Source organism: Macaca nemestrina, chromosome 2, assembly GCF_043159975.1.
Source record: "Macaca nemestrina isolate mMacNem1 chromosome 2, mMacNem.hap1, whole genome shotgun sequence".
Classification (NCBI taxonomy): domain Eukaryota; kingdom Metazoa; phylum Chordata; class Mammalia; order Primates; family Cercopithecidae; genus Macaca; species Macaca nemestrina.
Window position 1 is genome coordinate 203,030,403 of NC_092126.1, and position 23,458 is coordinate 203,053,860.

Consider the following 23,458-nt stretch of genomic DNA (forward strand, 5'->3'; position numbering starts at 1 on the left):
ATGATTTCTCTGTCAGCAATCAATCCAAAATAGAATTGGTATAATGTACATCACAGCCAGACATGACATGCAGACAAATAAAAACTAATATTCATTTATTTAATGAACTTATGAGTCAATGTGGACACTGGCATATTAGAATGAGATCATTCCTGTCTATGTGCTTACCATGTGTTTTCTTTCTTTATTTTTCCCTTCCGCTGAAAGGAATGTGCATGAAAAGTAGAACTGGTCAAAAAAAGTACGGGAATTTTAAATCTCCTTATAGGATTACAGTAATGCATAACATTTACTAGGATTACTGTAGAGGAAAGAAAAACTTTGTCTAATTTCTAAATTTTGGAATGACTAAATCAATAGGCAAATATATGGAGGATAATTAATTTTTAAATTGCTAACTATATATTGTTTCAGAAATTGGAATGAGAACCAATAAAAATGCATTTTATTATTTTATTCTTTTTATTTTTTCTAAGTTAAGATTCAAAATAAAGAAGAGCATGAAAATTATAAATTTAATTGAATGGATAACACTGACACCATATGAAAAAGAAACAATTATAAAACTAATAATGAGAACGAAGTATTTCTCTTTTCTATGGTGGTTTAATTTTGGTGCTGTCAAATGCTATACATTCATTGGATAAAATGAAACATTTATGAAGTCTAGCTCAGTGCCAAACTAATTCTAGTTCAATTTTTTGAAAGTAACAAAGCTGGATAGCACTAAATGTCTAAGACATAATTTTCCAAAGTATTAGGCAATGAAAATGGCATGAAATATCCTACAATGAAAACATTCCATGGTGAAATAAACTTGTGAAGCACTGTATACTTTATGTTTTTCTTAAACACTGCAATATGTCATTTAGTAAAGAAAACATTTTTAACTTTATTTTACCTAGTTGGACCACAATTTTTTTCCTTTTTATACCAATCAGCAATATCCTACCAAATGAATATTCTTTTGAGTACATTCTATTTATTTTTTAAGTAAGTGTTTCAAGATAAGGTTACATCAAGGTTGTTTTCTAGAATGTTGAATTATTTTTGCCTGTTTAATAAATTCCTTAAACAAATAAATATGTACTGTTTCTGTATTTATTCATATACATATAACATATAGCAATGGTATTTACACATTCTATGTATATTCCTAAATTGTTGATCATCTCTTGTCATAGTGATAAAAGGCTTTTTCAATCTTTAAAAAAATTACTTAATATGTGCTTTCTGTGAGTCAGGCACTGGGCTAAATTCTGTATAATTACATTTAATTAATTCCTCACACTGAATACACTTGATGGGAAAGATAACACCATTTTACAATGAAGAAATTGGAACTTAGGGGAGTTACATAGTTGTGCAAATTCAGCAGTCAGTAAAGGATGAAATTAGTGTTCAATCTGATCTTACCCCAACGTTCTAACCACCGTACTCTCCTCATCTCCATCCTTCTTTTAATCTCACAAAGTCACAATCAGTTGAGGTTGAACAGATGCCTGGATTTCCTACATGTTTTCATCACACACACTTCCATCTATTCTAATGATGCTTTCTTTGGCAAACGTCAACTTCAACTCCTTTCCAATTTGACAAAGTAAAATTACTCTTCTCTTGCGTAAAGTAAGTTTTGACCCAATAACTTTTGCAAAACTAACAAATTATTCCTATTTCTTTCCACTTTTCAGTTAGCACTTCAAACTTTTTAAAACAGCTCTGTTAGGGTGTGTGCTTTTGATAGCAGGAATAAAATCGACAGTTCTGAATTCCCAGAATTTGATTTCCAATAAGTACTCACAAAAGGTTTCTTAAGTAAATGAATGAACGGGTGAGATAATTAATAGATGAATAATATTAACCAAATTTGCTGAAAGACAATCTCTTCTGCATCAATTTTAGTGTCTTGGAGAAACAACCATGTATAAATTGCATAGAAATGAGCATGGCCCAGGTGACAATAGACAGGTACTCATGCACTTTTTGGGCTCTGCAACTGCACATAAATGTCGTTATTTCTCTAAGCCTTATTTTCTTTATCTGTAGTAGAGTCAAATCATTCATTTTGTTCAGGAATCAAGCTTTAATTGGGGAGCTATTTCCTACCGAGTACCAAATAGTAACTACTAAACGATGTATTACAAAATACAGATACATTTAGAGGATAATTAGGGTAAGCTGTTTTTTAAAATTCAAAGGTGACTAATTGCATGCCCATGACATGTTTGGCAGGTCACATTACCAACTCAAAAGGTTTATTTGATTTTATGATATTTTAAAAATAAGCTGAAAGAGAAAATCAAAGTAATACAAATATTTCTTAGGTTTAATAGTATAACAATAAAATATTCTATCAACAAAGAATTAGGGGTTGAGGGGAATATTTAGAAAGACCAACCTTTGCAAGTTTTGGTTTATATTCTCAGATACATTTGCATTCAGTCACACACACACACACATACACACACACACACACACACACACACACACACACACACAACAAACCAGAAACAACTTTGGTCTTTAACTAATCGAACATAAAGAAAGATAAATAATTGGTAGATATGAGTTTTCAAGGAAAAATTGCAAACAGGTCCTCCTCTTTCTTGATCATATTACAACCTTCTTGCAGCTAAGAGGAGCTTTTTCCAATTTGCTAAGCAATCCTTTGTCTCATCTTCCCTCTACTCATTTTCACACCCTATGATCCATAGGAAAGAATTTGCTTACTCATACATGCTTACACCTCTCTCCGACATTATTATTTTGACTTCAGAGGAATAGGGATTGAATCTAACAATTTAGAAACCCAAATGCTTATGGCATTACAATAATTTAATGATTTATAAAATGTCTTTCCCTAGCCTCAAAGTGCTTAATGGAAATAGAAATTCTTTGCAGAGTAGGAGGCCACATCATTGTCCCCCATTCACCTGGGGCAGCTGATAAAAGAGAAAAAGCATTGCTTTTGCCCAGCAAAATTTTAAATGATTCCAAGAACACCACCTTAGGTCATGGTTTGATGGAATCTTCTATAGTAATTAATTTCACAGATGGCAAATATGGACTATTATTAGAAATTAATGATTGAACAGCTATGATAAGATTTCCTAGGAAAAGAGCAATCAAAATATACATTATCCAACTTGTCTAGAAAAGTGGCATTAAGAATCAAAAGAAGGGTTATGTTACTGTCTAAACTACTACAAAAACAGGAACAAATAATGCCGTTTGTGTTCATGTAAGTAGACATTGCTAGTATTTACCAATATTCAGTTATTTATCATTTATGAGTACAAGGAGACCTCATTCTCATCCTGTCTTGCAACTGGAAGAGTCCACGTGACTAGCCACATGGCAGATCTGATCAGCTGTATGGCAAGTAACATGTGTCACCTTCAGATGAAAGCACTGAAGAACTTTGTGTTACTTCCCTAGTGTTTCATCCTGTTACACAACCTACTAAAGAGGCCTGGAACCCCACATGGCAACATGGAGAACAACTTTCCTAGAAAGGCATCTGTGGCCATTGTAGACATTAAATGAGAGGTAAATTAACCTTTGTGATCCGAAGCCACTCAAATCTTGTGGTTGTATGCTACCACAGGACAACCGGGCTTATTATGAATCATATCACAGGTATATTACAAATTTTTTAAACCTATCTCTAATAAAAATGCATTCACACAGTTTTTGAACATGTCAAAATATTTTTTAAAGCACTGAAAATAAAAAATATATTTCAAATGCAAGCATTTGAAATTTGCAAATTTTTTTAGTGTTTCATCTTCTTTGTATATCTTCATTAACAGAATAACTCAATATTGAATGCAAGAAATACTTTCAACAAATGTCAGTAATATTTAAAGTCATGTAACTTCATCACAAAGCCAATTGTTTAGAATTTTCGTGAGCAGGGTGCAGTGGCATGTGCCTGTAATCCCAGCTACTGGAGAGGATGAGATGGAGCATCAATTGAGTGCAGGAGTTCGAGACTAGCCTGGGAAACATAGTAGGACTCCCACCTTTTCACACATAATAGAATAAATTAAAATTTTCATCATCTTTTTCTGCCAGATTTAAAAATCTTTTGCTTTAAAAATTTCAGAAACCATGTTAAGAAAAAAATAAGTTTTGATTAAAAGGAGATAAATTTTATGACTGAAAATTAGTTATGAAAGTTAAAATCTCAATGAGCAATAAAAATTTATTAAAGGTGAGAATTATCTTAAACATCACAATTTCCTGAAATTTCTCACTCTTTTAATTGCTCACTTAGAGTTTATTGTAAACATTTATATTCTTAGGCAATTCTTTATTCCAGAACCCATTTTTGCTTGGTTATCCAGTCTTCTACTTTTATCAGCATTGAAAAACATAAAACCCCAGGGCTAAGAATACTTGTAAAGAGATCTACCAACCCTTTTTCCAAACATCTGATGTGTTGGGTATTTATATTATCTGGTATTACAATAGAAACAATGTTCTTGATGAAGATTATTTCAATAAATGACTTTTCCAATTATCAGACTCCTTAACTTCACTTTTGTACTTAATGTAGTGTAAAGCTGTTTATTGCTTCTTTATTCCAGGATCAAAAACATTTTTCCATCTCTATATTTGTAGCAAATATAAGCAGGTGGAATATTTACTATGTTGTAAATATCCAATATATGCAATAAACTCAACCTCTCTAAAATGTTTATTTGTGATTCCTTTATGAGCAACCTAATGATGCTGAACCAGTATTTAAAGACTCTCTTCAATGTAAATGCCCTATTTGGTGCTCCCTAATTTAGTTTCACTGATGCAGAAGTAAAATCTAAAGATTATATCATAGATAATGCAAAACACTTAAACACTGTTTTGCCGGGAACAAACGACTGATTTTTGGTATGTATACAATTCTAACTGCAGGAACTGTAGCTAGAGAGTTGCCAATCAAGCATGCACATTCAGCAGCTCTAGGAAATCCTGCAAACCCCAGTTAAATCGAGTCTGGTTAAGAGAACTCTTATGAAATATATAAATTTAGAGACCTACCCCCACCCCAGCATGCAGGGTAGCAAAACTCAGGCATGAATTTTTTCTTTACATTCACCCATGATTAGCATCTTTTTCCCATTAGAAAGCGTATTGTGAATGCTAAAAATCGATTCTAGTGTTCTACAGAGTGGAGTATGTAAAATGGTCTAGTTTCCCTGTAAAATGAAGGAGAGAGAAAAAAATTCAACTTGGCTCATACACTTCATCCTTTTTAATTTTCATTGTTGGATATAATTTATAAAAAATACATAACAGTACAACATGTACTGTATGTCATTTATACATAGTTTTAAATACATATATTTGGTAAGATCAAAACACTTTTTCTACTAAGGGGACATTTCCATATGTTTTTGAGAACCCTGTTCATTACATTAATGAAAAAGTCAAGATATTCCTCTTTATTATTTGTGAATGAAAAATCATTCAAAAATTGACTTTAACTGAAATTTGTATTTCCATTGTTCTTTACAATTTATAAATTGCTTTGGTAAGAATGTATCCCTTGTATGAAATGTAGTATCTCAAAGCTGATGTTTCTTCTAGGGTCCAGCTTGTTCATAATGAATAGGGACACAGGGATTGAGACTTGCCTTTCACTAGTGATCCCACCACTTCTTACTAGCACAGCCGTGGATACTTTACCCTGGAGTTGAGCTCTCATCTGCAAAACGGGGGGTAATTAGGTTTACCTTTTAGCATTATTGTGAGAAATACATGGATTAACCAATGTAAAGTCTGGTTCAGAGTAAGGGTCTAATACAGCTTAGCTAGAAGAAAGTCTCAGTTGTTTCTAACAATTGTATGTACTTCTTAAAAATGTTTGGAAGGATTCTTGGAGCCTACATTTTATAATGGCTATGAAAGGAATATCCATGGAACTGTTTAGTAAGAGTTATAGAGATCATAAATAGATTAAGCAAATTATAAAATTGTGGGTAGATAACAACCTGCTGTCAATCAGCAGTCTCTCCTCACCGGGGTGTCACAGACGCCCTTAACCAGGAAGGACAAATGTAGGGATTTTGCCCTTGGTGAACTGGGCTTGGTGCTCATTATCTCAGATATACCTTTTTCTCTCAGGAAACCAGGAGCACACTGCGGATGTTTTGGTCATTTCCTTGTATTAAAACTCATTATCAATTGCAAGATATATCAGATCTCTGCATTCGAAGTACAGAGAGCGGCTCTCTGAAGACAAACTCCGATGACTATTCATATGAGTTTAAATTTGCTGCCCTCCATATTCACGCACAAGATAATTTTCTGGAAAGTGGCTCATCTGGAAAGACTCTTTCAAAACCCTTTCAGCTTGGAAAGTAATTTTTATAAAATAAAGGAGAATATTTTGAAGCTGCCTTGGCTTTAAACAAAAAGGAATATCTACTAAAATATTACTAAGTGCCTCAGCTTTTTTTCCTTCCCTAGTTTTGCTATAGCTTCATTTCTCTGTGCTTGTTTTCCGTCCGATTTCAAGTGACGATACCATTTGACATTAGAAAATACACACTTTCCATTAAATGTCGACAATTTGGAGTTTCTTCCATTTGATGGTTCATGCGCACTTCCCTGTACAAATATACTTTCAGAAAGTTAATTTTGAAATATGATTTATATAATCTTGGACTATGTAATAAATACGTTTATTCTATGGATTAACTACTTAGAAAATATATTTCCCTTCTTTTGCTAGTAAACTGAAGTCTGTGATCGTAACATGGAATTGTAAAGAGTATATAATGATATTTTCATGGTTTTCAAAAGTAAAAGTATGTAATAAAGAATGTTGATTCTGAATGTTTCATATTTCCAAAAAACCTCAGGGAAAAAACAAAAAAGCCTATCTAACAATGGTGTTTATTAAATGCCTGCATATAATTTTGAGGAAATGGCATAAAACCTTTAGAAATGTTGTGTGTAGGAAAATTTTTAGTAACATTGTAAATATTTACATTTTGAGTAAAAAAGGGGTAAAAATAACTATACGATTATTATAATCCCAGTTCAGTGAAAATATGCAGATAAGCCTTGATACAGTTAGGCTTTGTGTCCCCACTCAAATCTCATCTCGAATTATAGACTCCCTCACCCCACAATCCCCATGTGTCAAGGCAGAGGCCTGGTGGGAGGTCATTGAGTCACAGAGGTGGTTCCCCGGGCTGTTCTCCTGGTAGTGGCTGCAGCCTCACGAGATGTTCCCGCGATAGTGGCTGCCCTCTCGCGAGGTGTTCCCGCGGTAGTGGCTGCAGTCTCGCGAGATGTTCCCAAGGTAGTGGCTGCACTCTCGCGAGGTGTTCCCGCAGTAGTGGCTGCACTCTCGTGAGGTGTTCCCGCGGTAGTGGCTGCAGTCTCGCGAGATGTTCCCGCGGTAGTGGCTGCACTCTCACGAAGTCCGACGGTTTAATAAGGGGCTCTTTCCCCTTCACTTAGCACTTGTTGCTGCCACCTTGTGAAGAAAACGCAAGAAGACGCCTTGCTTTCCGTTCACCTTCTGCCATGACTGCAGGTTTCCTGAGGCCTCCCTACCCATGCTGAACTGTAAGTCAGTTAAACCTCTTTCCTCTAAAATTACTCAGTCTTGGGCAGTTTTTTATAGCAGTATGAAAATGGACTAATACAAACCTTTTGGAAAATATTTGGAATTATGAGTTACGTTGCATCTTGTGATTACTAGATTTTTACAGATATTTAACAGTTTTTAAATATACATATAATTATCTTAAAATAATTTTTAGGACAGGCGTGGTGGCTTACGCCTATAATCCCAGCACTTTCAGAGGCCGAGGCGGGCGGATCACTAGGTCATGAGCTTGAGACCAGCCTGACCAACATGGTGAACCCTCATCTCTACTAAAAATACAAAAATTACAATGCAAAAATTAGCCAGGCGTGGTGGTGCATGCCTGTAATCCCAGCTACTCAGGAGGCTGAGGCAGGAGAATCGCTTGAACTCGGGAGGCAGAAGTTGCAGTGAGCCGAGATCGTGCCACTGAACTCCAGCTTGGGGGACAGAACAAGACTCCATCTAAAATAATAATAATCATCATCATCATCATCATTTTAATAATATTTTCTAAAATCTAAAAGCATTTGGAGAAATGTTTGACCGTTTCTGGTGTATGAACATTGTGCCACAAGTTCCATCAAAGTAGGTCAAAACCTTATGTGTAACTTTTCCAGAAAAGACCAGCAGAAGTTTTCAAATTTTCTACTCAACAAGAAATATCTGGAAAATTCGTTTAAATGAAAGATTCATAAGCCCCATTCCAGATTGTGATGAAGTCAGTCTAACGTAGTTCCCAGTAAGTTGCCTTTTTAAGAAGTACCTCAGATGATCCTGTTGCAGGTGGCCACTAAAGAAAACTGGACTGAAGCTGACATTTAAACTGTGCTTTCACTTTTCTAGTGATTATCTTGTACATGGTAGACCCTGCAGCATTTGGAGAAAGGGCATTTTTACCAGGGATATAAAGCATGCTGACCTAAGTGACTCTTACCTGAAGTTCTATAACACACTCGGATAATTTTTAACAGTAGTTATGGTAGTAGCCATCATAGTAGGAGCAGTAGTAGCAGCAGCACTAGTAAAACAGTCCCTACTTACACTCAGTGGATACATCCTAAGACTCTCAGTGGATGTGTGATGGTACCAAATCCTGTATACACTATGTTTTCTCCTACACATACTGATACATTTTGGATTTTCGCCCCCTCCAAATTTCATGTTGAAATGTGACCTCCAGTGTTGGAGGTGGGGCCTGATGGGAGGTATTTGGATCATGCGGGTGGCTCTGTCATGAATGACTTGTTGCTGTCTTGCAGGTAATGAGTGAGTTCTTGTTTGATTAGTTCCTGTGAGAACTGAATGTTAAAAAGAGCCTGGCACCTCCCTCCCCTCTCCTTCTTCTTTCCTCTCTTGCCATGTGATGCTTGCTCCCCTTCTCTTTCCATTGTGAGTGGAAGCTTCCTGAGGCCCTCACCAGAAGTAGATGTTAGTGCCATGCTTCTTGTAAAGCCTGCAAAACTGTGAACCAAATAAACCTCTTTTCTTCATAAATTACCCAGCTTCGGTTAATGTTTTATAGCAACACAAACAGACTAAGACCCTTACCTATGAGAAAGCTGAATTTATAAATTAGGCATAGTGGAGAGTAACAGTAACTAATAATTCAGTTATTATTAGTAAAGTATTATTAATTAAAATAAGGGTTACTTGAACACAAACACTGAGATTCTGCAACAGTCGCTCCAATAACAAGAATGAGTGGGTAGTATATACAGTATGGCTACGCTGGACAAAGGGGCGATTCACAAACTGGGCAGAATGGACCGGGAAGATGAGCGATCTCATCATGCTACTCAGAAGAGCATGCAATTTGAAACTGAGGAATAGTTTATTTCTGAAATTTTCCACTTAATATTTTCTGACAGTAGTAGACTTCAGGTAACCAAAACACCAGAAAGTGAAAGCATGGATAAAGGAGAACCACTGTAATGTGAGCTGCTTGTACTTCTATAGCATTTGCTCGGGGAATAGTACTGCCCTGAGCCACCAGTAAAGAGCCATCTCCATTAAAATAACAGCAAAGAAAAACGCATGGTAGTTTTGTGCTCTGCTGTCTTTCCGCTTGAGAAACAAAAAAACTAGAAATGTCTGAAGAAGTCTCTGGAGAGATTTATGGGACACATCCTTGAGAGCATCCTGATTAAATTAGGATATGGAGGGAGAACTTACTGGGGTAGTTTTTGACACAGATGAACACAACATATCTTTAGGTTTTTTTGTCCCATCATTCTTAAAAATATACCACTTCGCAATAAGAAATGAATTGAGTTCTGAGGTATTCTCTATACCTCCTGAAAGTACTAGTAACTCAGTTCCTCAGTTTGTGTATTATCCAGAGCCTTTACTCATTTTCCTTCTGCCCTGTGAGAAAATGGTCTTTGGCCATTTTATTCACTGTATTTCTCCTGAAAGGCAAGTAAGGGGTGGACACCACTAAGGCAACTGCCATCTGCCCTATGTCCTGATCTCAGATTCTTTCTCTCTCTCCCTTCTTTCTGCCTTCCTCTATCCCCTTAAATGTAGCACGTTTACTAAACTAAAGCCAGATACCAACACAATTGAAGTTTTCTGTTAAGGAGTGAAAGTCAGGTTGTGTGGGACAAAGCCAGTCTAGCAGCTGTGACTGGATATTAGACAATCCAGCCTAGAGCAAGAAGTTTCAAGTTATTCTCCTTATTATTAACATTAAAATTGGCTTGACATTGAATTTGCATTTCTTCATGTAGTTAAAAGAGGTAAGGGGAGAATTGTCTCCTGATGCAAATGGACTCCCTTGCTCTTTTCCAGGAGGATACACACTGACACAGTTTTTATTCAACTGCTGATGGAATGAACATGGACACACTGAATGTAACAACAAGGAAACATAATAGCTCCACACTGAACCGAGCTTCATTCTGCAGGTGTTTGACTCTGAGGCTGTCAATCTGCTTCTCCTGAAAACTACCGTTCTTCCCTCTGGTTTTGAATATACAACTTTTCAAGAATGAAGGGCTTTTTTCTTCTTCCAAATATCTGATACTCTTTTGACCAACAGTTTCTTTACAAAAGCTTTGAATTAAAGACCAGGAAATGTTGGTCTTAAATTTCTGCCATTTCCATTTCAAGTAGTTCAAGTACTGACACATATTATTCATGGGTTTACCAGAATGTTGGCAAAGGAAGAATAGTACAACAGATATTCTAGCCTCTTAGAGACTCTTCTAGAACTTTTCTCTATCCAAGTAATTAAAATTGTACCTTAATATTATATAAAACAGCCAAGCACCAGCTTTGTGAAAACGAACACAAAATTTGTAGTTCTGGCAGGACAAGGGGATCTTGGTTGGCTTTTTTTTTTTTGGAATAGAATCAACATTTTCAATTTTATCCCAATGAGTTCTAGTATCTAATATTTACCAAGCACATTGAATATAACATATACCCTTTTTAGAAAAGTCAAATTTAACTGTTAATATTCACATTTTCAGCATGTTTTCAGCTATATGTGCTGGGAGCTAGGCTAGAGATGGGATAATAGGCCAAATAAACATTGTCACATGCCACATGCCACGTGAAGTTTGTGTTTCACAGTGAAGGCAGCCTGCTCAGAGCTCTGTGATATTTAGTCAGCACTCACCTACTAATCCTTGAAAGACTGTTTTCCTTAAATACCTGTGACTGCCTGCTCATGGAGTTCTGGTATGGAGGCACACTTGGCCCTCGTTAGGGTCAGAGGGTTAGTGATTCCAGGAGCAGCCCTTCACCAATGATGTGTGGTGATTTGGTGGATACGGAACACATTTCTGCTCTTGGAAGGGGTAACAGTGAGGTATTGTTCTACGCTGTTTCCCTGACCTATGAGAGGAATTGTATTTTACTTGCCTTCAATTAAATCTGTTCAGTAAAGCACCCTTCACAGATTTCTTCCCTTCCTTTTTCTACTTCCTTATTCCCCTGACCATGCTTCCTAGACTCCCCTTTCAAATAAAGTACTTTTTCTAAAATCCTTGCTTGGGACTTGATTGGGGTTGTATATCCGGACCTCAGGTCTTGCTGTTTAGTGGAATTTCTTGCTTTTCCTCCACATCATTTCCCATCCTCTCCGTCTTCAGGTAGTCTCTCTAGCAGGAGAGACAGGGTTCATCCGTGGTAGTTCAGAGTTCCCCAGAATGCAAAAGTAGAAGCTGCCACTTCTTCTTAAGGAGAAGGACTGGAACTGGAAGAGTGTCACTCCTACCACATTCTGTTAGGTAAAACAATCCATGGAACCTGCTTAGGCTTCAGGAGAGAGGATGACACAAGGGCATGGATACTGGAAGGCAAGGTTCTCTGGGGCCACCGATGTGATGAACTCCCCATGGTGGGAGTGTGAAGAATACATCCCCTCAAGTCAACAGAAAAAGAAAGAGGGTAGGAGGAAATTCTAATACTTAGCAAATGATTTAGCTCACTCTTTCATCATGCATTGACAGGCAGATATTAAAAATAGACCTAAGATAATTAACTACATTTTTCTAGCTCGCTCTTCAATTTCTTTACGAGAAATTGTAGACTATCTCACATCTGCATTACGCTAGGCACTTGCCCTCATTGAGTACAAGCAATGCAGTTGTTTTGTTTTATTTTGTTGTTGCTTGGTATAATCCCTACAAGCAAGAACACCTTTGTACATGCTTCTCTGCCTGAAGATCATTTAGCTCTTTGATTGATCGTCATCTTCTACTTCTCATAGTCCACATCAGTGTCGATTTCTTTAGGGGCACCTTCTCTGGTCTTCCTGATTCAGCTCTCGTACCTCTTCTTTGTAATCTTCAGCAGAATCCCATTTTACATTTGTTTCTGTTTTCCCACTACTTCTAAACTCCTTGAGAGCAGTGACCTTTGTATCTTTTGATTCACAATTGCCTAGACCTTAGCATAGTACTTGTCATGCAGTTGGCATTCCATGCATATTTACTAGATTAGTAGGTGGGTAAGTGAAATAAACAGTAATGGTGGTTCCCGCTAGTTACATGTTCTGTTTCTTCGTGGTTATTCTCTAGAAAAACACCTTTAAAAAGTTATCCTTTCTCCATTGTCATTTATGCAGCAACACACAGTCACAACTAAATGGCCAGGAAGTGTAAAAAATCCCCAAATCCTGTTGTTCTCAAACCACAACTTTTAAAGACTCTCTGAGAATCCCTTTGCTTCCTTTTATCTTGTGACCTTTATGCCTTGAATTCAGGGCTTACTGTCACTTATCTGAAAATCTCATATGTTTTAGATAGATTCTAAATTTTTTTATTCATTGAATGTATATAAATAAACCATAGTTAATAACTAAAAATTACAATAGAAATGACTCAAGATATTTCTGCATTAACCATAAAATTAATAAATTTACATCCAATTATTCCTATAGGATATATACTTGAAAATGTAGTTACAAGTATAGTTACACTTATATAAATTACCCTGTGACACAATCTGGAATTTAATCTTTCAAACTAATTTTTACACGTGAGTTGCTCTCCACCAGTAATCATATTTTGATTTGTTTAACTTGCTCAGTCTATGACTTTACCATATTAGGTAAAGCAGTGAAAGATATCAGTATAATTTTGATAGGATTACTTTATGTAAAATACGTGCTACCATTATATATGTGTGCATTGTGTGTGTGTGTGTGTGTGTGTGTGTCAACTGATTACCTTAAAAATTAAAAAGTCAAAGTGGCCCCAAGTTAGGTTACATATAAATTGATATGGATCATACATACAATTCCACATACAATTTTCCAAATACAGCACAAATTAGTGCCTTCTAGAACTTTGTTGCAAAAATACCAATTGAGGACGGCATATTTTAGATAAAATGTAAGTAGCCAATATTTACACAATTTTCAATTGATAGGCTCCCCTAACAAATCTCTGCTCAGCATTTGCCAGAGAATATAAATTTTTTCTCAAGAATGAATATTGCCTGTCTTATAAATGCTGTGGCTTGCACAAAATCTTGCAAATCCAACAAAGTTATAGTTCTTAGGAGACATAAAATTTGTCATTCCAATCCTGGAACTGTATATGCTTAACCTTTTGCAATGGGTCTTACATCCTTGAGAGAACTCAGCTCACTCAAGAGCACACTTACATTTTAGAGGGCAGCAGTACCCTTCCCATGTTGTCATAATGAATTGCATGTCTGAAGGCTTAGAAGAAGTTAACTGGCATAATGATCTATCCAAGAGGCAGACATGTTGCTGGCATAATTAAATAACTGCTAATGACATGGAAAAAGGGTAGACACCCAGCAGTAGCAGACAATATTTTAGAAGCAATATCATCTTTTTTCTTTATTTTTCCGTTATTCACTTAAGTACAGCACAAGACTCAAAGCATAAACAAAAGTGAAAAACATTGTAAAGTCTTCCTTTTTGTTTACAAAGGGGAATTTCTGAATTTTTAATAAGTAAGTATAATAATTTTCAAACATCCATTTTTTGTTTTATTAAACCATCTGTCCAGAATTCAGAAGAACACTAATATTTTTCAATATGGTTTAAAATTCACATGTGACATTTTAATTGAAGGAACCAAAAATACTTTCCAAACCATTGGCAGGCTTGGGGACAGTGTTTAAAATTATTTAAAAATTTTTCTTCCATGCCATCTGTTGATTTTCTTTCCTTTAAATATCAATTTCCCTGCTTAGTACTACTTGAAAACTAGCATTGGTTTTTTCAAATATAGGAAACCCAGATGGAGGTGACCAACTCTAACTAGAGAGCAGTATACTGCTTAGTATCTTTTCACTTATCGCCCTTATCGTTATTCATACGTAATTACTTTATGTAAAATGTTTTCCCTTAAAATGCCAAATTCTAGCTCCATTCTATACCAAATTATTTATATTTGAAATTTTTGGTGTTAATTAGGGTTTCAAAAGCTTCAGTGTACTACCATCTCTTACATAAAGATTCTGGAATCCAAACTTCAAATCACAATGACTCATATAGTCTTGTGCGAAGATTGAATCATTCTGTTACACAAACTGAGTTTTGAGCTAGAGTTAAGTAAACAGCTGTTAAATATTTAAATGTTACAGTGATAGCATTTCACATATTTATTTGCGGCTTGGGGATATATTGCTAGATCGACGAGCATAGCTAACAAATTGGCCTTCCAGTTTAAAATCAGTGATTCTGTGTATTGCTTATCTGAGCCAGCGCACCCCACTTACAACCTCAACAGGAAAGTATGGTCAAGTTGAAGTTACCTTCCAGGTTGGTTAAATGAACACTATATAAAAAGCAACGTACGGGACACCTGCATGAATGATAAACTATATTGTATTATTATTTGCTTGAGCTCAACTTCCTGGGATTTCTCTTAATTTTTCTTCTAGATTGTATTGGAGTAGAATCCCAAGATGGGTAAATAAATTCAAGTCACAAATAGTCATGAGAAAAACAGCTTGCCAACTTCAAAGAAAATAGATAGACATGTGAATTCTAAAGTAGCAATTATGTCTTTAAGGTTTAAAGATTTCTAAAGCCTTAAAGTGGTTCAAATCAATCTATGGAACTGACTTTAGAATTGGAACTGTTGTAGAAATGGAAGCTGGGCTATTATGCGTGTTCTTGGACATGGACACCAACAATCTCACAAGTAAACACAGCAACATATGCATCTTTGTTCAATTGTTCTGTCATCTTCTTACACAAGTTTTGGAATACACACATCCACACACAAATACAATTTAATGAGTAATAACTATAAATGTGACCTACTTTACTTGATGTACTTACTGTTTTAAATATAGGTTTATGCAGAAAAAATACACATAGAAAGAAAGAATTTATACTATTTTAAATTTCATTATGTTTGCTCAAAATATAGATTGACAGCTATTTAAGATAAGGTTGCCAGATAAAATACTGGACACTCAGTTAAATGTAAATTTAAGATAAATAAAAGTTTATTACATGTTTATTGCAATTGCTTATTTAGTGTATTTACTTATATTAAATATTGTTTATGGTTTATCTGAAATTTATATTCAACTGGACATACTGCATTTTTGTTTGCTAAACCTGGCTATTCTAATCTAAGGTTTTACTTAGTAGTAACATTTTAAACCTATAAATAGCATGTAAGTACCATATAACTTTACATTCCCTTTTGAAAGAAAATCTTATCCTACAAGGTATAGGATTTTAAATGTAGTCCCATTAATAAGAAAATGTTCGGACCGATTAACTGCAGAAAGATGAGAAACCTAGCAGACTGCAGCTATTTTACTAATTATGGAAAAAAGATTGGCACTTCGGCAAACCTTAAATAATAAAGATGTATTTTGAGATGGTGGTCACAGTTTCTAAATGCTAGTTTGTCCAATGTAAACAAATGATCGCGAAGATTCTGGAGTGGGTGAGTCTCCTCCCTCCCTCCCTCCTCCTGTCTTTTTCTCCCTTTTTCCCTTCATTCCTCCCTCCCTCCTCCTTTCCTTCCTTCTTTCCTTCCTCTTTTTTCTCTCACTGTAATAGCCTCAAAGATAACCCCAATGCCCTGTGTTTCCGGTTATGCATGTGTTTGTACAGGTTTCTCTCAAATTGTATTAGGATTGTTTGATTTGACCAGTAGAATACAGCAACAGTAAGGGTACATTTCTTCCAAGGCAAGGTTTTGAAAGGCATTGTGGCTTCTGCCTCATTCTCTTTGATCACTAGTTCTGAGTGAATCCAGCTGCTGTCGTGAGAGGTTCACATGGTTGGGAGCTGAGGTCTCCTCCCGGTAGCCAGGGAGAAACTGAAGTCTTCGACTCACAGCCATGTGAATGAGCTATCTTCGAAACAGTAAAGTCTAGAGATAACTGCAGTCCTGTCTGATATCTTGACTACAACCTCATCAAAGACCTTGAGCCAGAGTCACCCACCCAAGACAATCTGAAGTGGCCAGCTCTCACCGATTGTGTGAGATAATAAATATTTGCTGTTTTAAGCCACTGAGTTTTGCAGTAATTTTCTATGTGGCAAAATATAAGTAATATACTTAAAATAAGCTATAAAAATGGACTTTTGGGAGAAAATAATAAAATATTGATGCTAATGTCTTCATTTTCTCTAAATACTTTTCTAGAGGCCATAAAACACTAGAGCAGAATATATACTGTCTCTGCAAAATCCAGACCACTTCTCTAGTCTCATCTAAGCAAAAGTCCAACTTTGGACTTTTTAAAATTGTGTTATAAAGTTGTAAACATACAATTTGTAGCAGACCAAATGCCATACAGCACAAATGACACACTCAACTTTGATGATTACCATTTTGTCCCACAACTTCCTCCCTTTTCTTATAGGTGGGATTCTAACGATTCTAGGTAATAGCCTCTAACCCCTGTGCCTTGGCATCATTCTCCTGTTTCTTACACAGATCAACGTATCTCATTTTTGACCTTCTAATGTCCTAAAATGTCAAAAACCAATGTAGTTCGTATAAAATGAAATACATTTAAATCCCCCCAGCATTAAGATAGCAATAAATTTATGAACATATTTACATGGTCTTGATATTTAAGACAAAAGCAGAAAACAAATAAAACTTATTTGGTACCAGATTAGCATAACACCCTCCTTCTTTATTTTTTTATTTGTCATTTTGGTGTCACAAAATACTAATTTGGCATCAACAGCATTTCTTTCCATTTAGTGATATTTTCTTATGCAAAGGATCATTTTCTCAGATTAATGTTTCTGCTTGTTTATACGAAAGATTATCTTGGGACCACTTAATCACATTATTTTGCCCGACTAAGCTTAATTCACTGGCGTTAATGCTTACAAAGTATAGTCATAAATATGAAGGCCTCAGATTTACTATAACATTCATGTTTTATTCAACCATACTACATGTTACAGTGTCTTTCTTATAAATTTAAAACATTGCCAGATTTGTGATTCATCTGATTTTAAACACATAAATGTATTTCTTAATATTATAAGACTACTTTTTAGTCATTATAGAATTCTTAGAAACTACTACGTATGTTAATTTTTAAAAAGATTGCAAAACTATCTAGTTACTAAGGGTTGGATATATTTTAAAATTAATTTTGAATTTTTCTTGCTGAAAAATAAAAGGCCATTGTGTTATGCTTTCATAAAACCAAAGATGCAGGTATATTTAGGCAGTATACTTCTTGAAACAATGGTTTGTTTCTTTATCAACTTTTACACTGTTCAAAGGATTCTGACATTTTCAGTTTCTCAGAAAGAAGGTAAATGCTTCCTTCTACTGCTGACTTATTAAATGAACAAAACCCCCTTATAACATAGTTATACTGTTGACTTCATGCAATATCTATAAATGGCTATTCTTTAATTAGTTTGAGAAAACTTAGTTCAAAAACAGTAAGAGAGTTTCATAATTTCACTAATTAAAAGCTAAGATTCTACAAAATAAATAATTGGAATATTTTAAATATGTATAATAAGCCTCTAAGACTTTTTAAGCATTATTTTCCAAATAACATATACACAAAGTGTTCCAGCTGGTTTATTTATTGGCTGAACAACTACCAAGCATGCAGTATCTGTACTTTAAGTATGAGTTAAACACTGGGGTTGAAAAGAAAAATAATTATGATTACTGTTTTTACAGAGATTTTCATAAATAAACTGATGTAAATCATCAAAATAGAACACAGGCTCCATCCAGGGAAAAATGTGCCATTTAAAAGTTGCTTTATTATTTTAATATCAGAAACCCAAAATGATAGGGCTAGTGGAGTTTCCTGTAATATTAATCTGCAAATATTGAATCTGTAAAACTTTACGTACTGTTGTGAACCTTTAGGTTTATCTGTTATGTAAATAATAAGTTGTGGGCACATAGTTAAGCCTAGAAGGAAGTTAGTTATAATTACACCTGAATTCTAAAATAATCTAGATCCAGCATGCATGGGTGATACTGTCAGAAGGTTCTGATATCCATGACTTTGTATTCATGCCTGAATAACCATGTTATTTCTACATTTCTTTATGTTTAATCAACATTTATTAAACAACATTTTGTGTTTTCAATACAAAATTTTGTTAAATAAAAACCTGAATATGATGCTCAACATATCATTTGATTACTTATCTGTGTGTGTTATGAATAGTTCATAGCAGGTCTGCAATAAATGTTGAAAAAAATAAAATGATTGAATAGCCAGAGGTAGTTCATAAAAAAAATTTGAATAGCATATCCAAATTCTGCTGCTTATTGAAATTATCAATTATGTCTCATAGTTAATAATATATCATAGCATAGAATATTATATCATATATTAGAATTATATAATTCTATATTAATATAACAGAATATTAATAAACTATAAATTATGTAATAATAAACTATAATAATAAAAACCATAATTTTCAGTAAAACTCAGAGATAAACACAAAGTTTATTTTTTAGGTGTGAATGTAAACATTTTTGTGATCAGCAAAACCTACTCAAGTATAAGGAAGAATGGTGATGATTAGATAGAAAATTACAATACTGTTGATAAAACTGTTGAAGAACGACTGAAATAATAGTCTTTTGTTAAATGTAATTGTTTTGTAGTAATTCCTAGTTTTTTTTTGAGACGGAGTCTGGCTCTGTGGCCCAGGCTGGAGTGAGCGGCGCCATCTTGGCTCCCTGCAAGCTCCGCCCCCGGGTTCCCGCCATTCTCCTGCCTCAGCCTCCCGAGGAGCTGGGACCACAGGCGCCGCCACCGCGCCCGGCTCATTTTTTGTATTTTTTTAGTAGAGACGGGGTTTCACGGTGTTAGCCGGGATGGTCTCGATCTCCTGACCTCGTGATCCGCCCACCTCGGCCTCCCAAAGTGCTGGGATTACAGGCGTGAGCCACCGCGCCCGGCAGTAATTCCTAGTTTTAATTTAATTGAAGACGAATAATATATTGAAAAGGGAACACAAAAAGTATCCAGAATAGTAAAATAAATAACTGAGACATATATGGCAATAAAGATAGCAAACGATATCAGTCATCTAACATTCTCCTCTGAGCCTGACTGACCAAGAGGTGAATTCCCATTTTCCCCAATGTCCTTAACAATTCCGCTGAGTTAGCACCCATCGATATGGAGCCGAACACAGTATTATCTAACAGCGCCTTAAAAACAAATAGAAGAAAATGAAAATAGGCTTCTGATTAAAAAAAAACACAAAGATTATGGAAAAGGGATAAATCAGTGTAAAAGCAGCTGGCATTTGTGAGATACTCTGAAAAGTGAATACTGAGTTTTTACATAGTTGTGATCACTAAATGACGATGTGTTTTCATACTAACTGACTGAAAGGACCAAATTACCTTTTATTTCATATTAATATTGTAAAGTAAGGGCAAAGTTAAGAGACTATTACAGTTTCAGGGAAGTGGCCTTAGGAGATCTACCCTGTCCAAGGTAGTGGGTGGAAATCTTGATCGATTCTACAGAAGAAACACAGAAGGTATTTGGGGTTTTGAGTAACTGTGTATCTCCAAGCCTACCTGGCAACTCTGGAAAAACCAGAGACCCGAATGTCTTCTGTAATTAACTAGGACAGATCCCCTTTGCCTCACCTCTGTGCCTAATCACGTCCTCTTGGTGCAGTGAACAAAGGCTCACTGTGTTCCCAGTGTCCCTGTGTCCTGGGCAGGTTGTCCAGGAATCCGAACCGTCTGTGCTGTTTGTTACTTTGATTGCTGTTCTTACCCTCACCATGTCCCAAAGCAATTGGGTCAGTCCTGAGTCAGGAGCAGATTAGGAAGGCAACACCTCTATCCTACATAACCTGACAGTGTTCCAAATGGGCAAGATGCCATGTTAGCAGATGGCAAAAGACCAGAGCCCTGGAAGAAAATAAATGTGCCCCCTGATTTATAGTCATATTTATTGTTGAAGAATGTTGAAGTTGCAGTTTCTGTAAACCTTGTGCCTCTAAGTTTATGAGGATGATACACTCAGTTCTACTAAGAGCTCATTAAATTTAAATTGGACCAAGAGAGGCTATGAAATGTTCTACTTAGTTTGCTTTTAACATTTACTGCTTTTATGGAAGACCCAAATTCTCCTCTGGAAGGATAACATACATTTTTCTGATGTATGCCAAACCATTCCATATTATGCTATCATACCAAACCAGATCATCAAGAAGTAAAATTTAGAATGTATTCTCAAAGCCATAAAAGTTTTATCTATTGAACCAATAATTATGTAGCACTAGGAATTGTTCTAAGTGCTTTAAAATACTGTCTCCATCCACATAAAAACCCTAACAATGGGTATTCCACAAATGTTAGAACACAGCTATTCCTTTTGTCACTTTTTACCCACGTAAGAATAAGTACTCCCTTCTTTCCACCCCTGTGAGCACTAGGTACAGAGCTTGGACATCGCATATACAAAACACTGTATTGTTCCTAAGACCCTGAGTATGACTGACTGTGCGTGTGTGTGTGTGTGTGTGCGCCCACTGGTCTGTGAGTTCTGGGATGGTAATGCTTGCTATCTGATTAATGTTTGGATCCAGAAGAATTAATAAATATATGATAGGTATATATTAGGAAGTCAACAAATGTTTTCCTAAGGAGAGACTTAATGTATTACTTTCCTCCTACAATGTGTTGGAATTTGGAATTGAATCCTGCAGTCTTATCACTCTAGGTGAGAAGTTGGAGAAGAAATGTATCTATGGACTAGAGACACGACTCTAGGCAGCTGGGGCTGAAGTGCTAAAGCAGCTGGTGCCAGATGGTCAGTCCCGCTACCATGAAGGTCACCGTCGGCAGCTCACAAGCCGGAAGTAAGGTCACGGAACCAGCTTCAGGAGGTGACACTTCCCGTATGATCACTTCACTTGGCTCAACTCAGAAAAATATTAATCTCAAAGTTCTATCCAAGTATTTTCTGCCCACTAATAATAGTAGTCAAATGTAAACCTAATATAATATATAAACTTTTAGTTTATCTGAAGTTTTATGAAATGTATTTGTTTTACAGAAAAAAAACTCACTTTTTTTGTGTCTGTTAGACTATAGTGTTAGAATGTGCTAGAAAAGCAAAAACCAACTCCTTAAGTAGTAAAGTATTTTCATAGTATCACGACTCTAAAAAGCATTTTTTTCTCTCCTTTTATCAATGAAAATCTACACAATCTTTAACATTCAAAATTGATGAATTGTGCTGATGATCTTTAAAAATTCTCGATTTCAAATCTTTCATATAGAATTCTTTAAAATGTCCCTTAAAATTATATTTTCCTAAATATGTCTCCACAATATAAAAATGTACAATATAATGATACATTCGTCTGCTTTCTCTTTTGGAGGAATCCACAGCGTTAAACAATTATGCTCCTTACGGGTTGGTCTTACGTGATGGATTCATTACAAAGATGTTCAGTGTGAATGTCTGGAACCTGTTGGAAGACTTGAAACCAGGTATGTGGGCAGATGGAACTTACGAGGTCTTCTATATTTTAATATTTCCTGCTGAATAGACACAGACTACTGAAGCAGAAATACCACCTGGTTCCTTATTTTGTACCATAAACATAAACTGAGAAAAAAGTCATCCATTTCACAGCATTAAAACTAGTCATATATCTGAAATTTAATCTATATATATGTATATATATAGCTCACACATTCCCCTGATAGTATCTATTATTTTTAAACCTGTAAATTCTAAAAACACAAGTAACATATTTACATTCAAGGGTGGGTTTGCAGTGTCTAAAACTGAAGAGGAGAGATCCATACTAATCAATGTGACTGATTAAGATGTTTGTGCTAAGACAGTCATTGAAAAACCAGACTCTTGGAAGAAATCTGAAAAGGAAGCCTACTCATTTAAAGAGATAGCTTTAAAATCAGATTACTTTGCCAAAAAATATAACTGTAATCTTTAAACAACAAGACTACAATTACAATAAGCATTTATCCTAATTCATAGGGAGCTACAAAATGTATTAAATGTATTATTTAATAATGATTATCAATTTTGTGGGTAGTATTTGATAAAACACACTTTCTTCTCTTAGTGAATTGGCAATGTATGGAATTGCTCTCCTGAATCACAAGTGGGAATTGTTCTTCCATTTTCTTCAAACCCCATGAAATTACTCATGAATTAAGTTATATATTTTGCAGCCACAGGTCTATTTCTGACAACCTCCTTTGCTGTCCTTACATTTGCGGTAGTCTTCAAAATTTTAAAGTACATCCAGGAACCCTCCAGTGTCTGCTCGTCATTATCATATTTTCACTGTTTCATTGATAGCTCTCCAGATTATATCTATCATTTTACATCCAACATGATATTTTCCCCCTTCCCCCTCTTCCTGTGGTCTCCAGGACTATCAGTTGCAGGTGGGTTTTTTTTTTTTTTTAGGCATTAAAGGTCAAAACTGTTCATCAGAATGCATAATAAATGTCAGAAAGCCAGGACACAGCAGCGGAAATAGCCCCGATGCAGAACACACGTAAATCCCGCATTGTGAAGGGCGTTTGTATTATAGAATGCTAATGCTCACTGATCAGTTTCGCCTGGCACAGTCAGGCTGAGAGTATAGAGTAATAGTTCGCTCATAGGAAAACATATGTCAGCACAACACAACATATTTACTGTGTCTATGTGTTGCTGAATAAGCAGTTAGGTACACGGTGTCCTCTTTCTGGAGTCTACTTCCTCTTCTGTGGTGCTCGCACCATCACGGTGAGTAACTTCATTCATATACAACTGGATATGCACCCTTTAACCCTCCAGTGATATCTGAAATAGATTTCTCTCTACCTGTATAAAATCAGTATTCTGAAGTTCATCACTCTCACATTTCCTTTAGAGATTCTG

General features: G+C 35.6%; 1 protein-coding gene and 1 long non-coding RNA gene across 16 annotated transcripts in view; one reads left to right on the plus strand and one right to left on the minus strand.

Moving 5' to 3' along the window:
- Positions 1-23,458, minus strand: part of LOC105485558 (roundabout guidance receptor 2) — a 1,382,758-nt gene that overhangs the window by 1,225,417 nt on the left and 133,883 nt on the right. The window lies entirely within an intron of this gene.
- Positions 7,462-21,973, plus strand: LOC139362095 (uncharacterized). Its single transcript, XR_011620438.1, has 3 exons — positions 7,462-7,584; positions 21,272-21,437; positions 21,936-21,973. It is a non-coding gene; the product is annotated as an uncharacterized lncRNA (long non-coding RNA).